Source organism: Atta colombica, unplaced genomic scaffold (genome assembly GCF_001594045.1).
Source record: "Atta colombica isolate Treedump-2 unplaced genomic scaffold, Acol1.0 scaffold111, whole genome shotgun sequence".
NCBI lineage: Eukaryota > Metazoa > Arthropoda > Insecta > Hymenoptera > Formicidae > Atta > Atta colombica.
This window is the reverse complement of record NW_017259197.1, coordinates 640,753-641,977: the sequence shown is the minus strand read 5'-3', so window position 1 is coordinate 641,977 and position 1,225 is coordinate 640,753.

Below are 1,225 nucleotides of genomic sequence, written 5' to 3'. Positions count from 1 at the left end.
TCGACGGGTGGAGGGTGGAAATGTAACATAGGTTTCAATAAGGAGAATCAGGGAGGTATCCGTTAATCCGCATGACTTAATGCGAGGACTGGAAGAATGCGGGGACCTGGTATACAACACGTCCAAAGGCAGTGGGACTCGCTTTCCTGCTGACCATTGGGGGTAATTATCGCAGCTCCGGGGAAAGCTCTCTCACGCTCATATCCCTTCCGGCCAGCTAGCCAGAGGAGGCTCTCGCGAGCACGTCAATCCCCAATCTTCCCCTTCAAAGGACCTTCGGTATCGCATCGCGTTGTGCATACGCTGTGCCACGATGGCAATAACCGGTAATTTTTCTGCAGAAATCTTTGCAGCACTAACCAACCGCTGCTCGCCGCTGCTCGCTCTCACCCCTTTCGCCGTTCGCAGGGGTGCGTGTCGTTTTTAAACGACACGGAACAGGTAGAGCTCTCCTTCCGGAAACAAGCCACAGAGAATAGAGCTGATTGCGAAAGCGGGGTCACGTCTTGACGTCGATTTCCGCACAATAATCACGGATCGAAGAACAATTCGTGAACGATGCGCGCTGCCGAAGAATTCTCGGTAAATTGAAAATTCTCTGGTCGGTGATTTTAGTCGAATTACGTGAACGAATTACGTGTCTCGAGGAGTTTAAGAAACCGCCCCGCATCTAGGCAGTTACCGATTTTTTTCGATTTACACTTTTGTTTATTTATTATTTACTATTACATTAATTTTCTTTATTAACGTAACTTTATTTAAATTCGCGATTTCGTCCGATAATAGTATTATCAAGCAATATCCATGACGATTTTATTATATTTGTAAACGTAAATTTCTAAAAATATAATATATATTATATTAATATAATACAATAAGAAATCATATACAGACCAATGCAGTGTTTTAAATCTAGGTTGCAATGTGGAATAGTATTATTTTATATGCTTTCAAAATGTGAATACTAGTGCTCTCTTGAAGTGTTTTCGCGAACTATCTTAGAACGTTCCTCGTATGATACATGATTCTAATTTTATCTACAGTCAAGATGTTCTTCTTTTTTCAAAAATTTGCAAAGAGGGATTAAATTCAATGTATTTTTTGTAGTATTTTTGTATTTAATTTCTTTATCTATTCTACTTAACTTTCTTTTTATTTATCTTAATTTTTTATGTTTAAATTCACAATTTTATTTTAGTAATAAAAAACAGATAAATAGTAATAA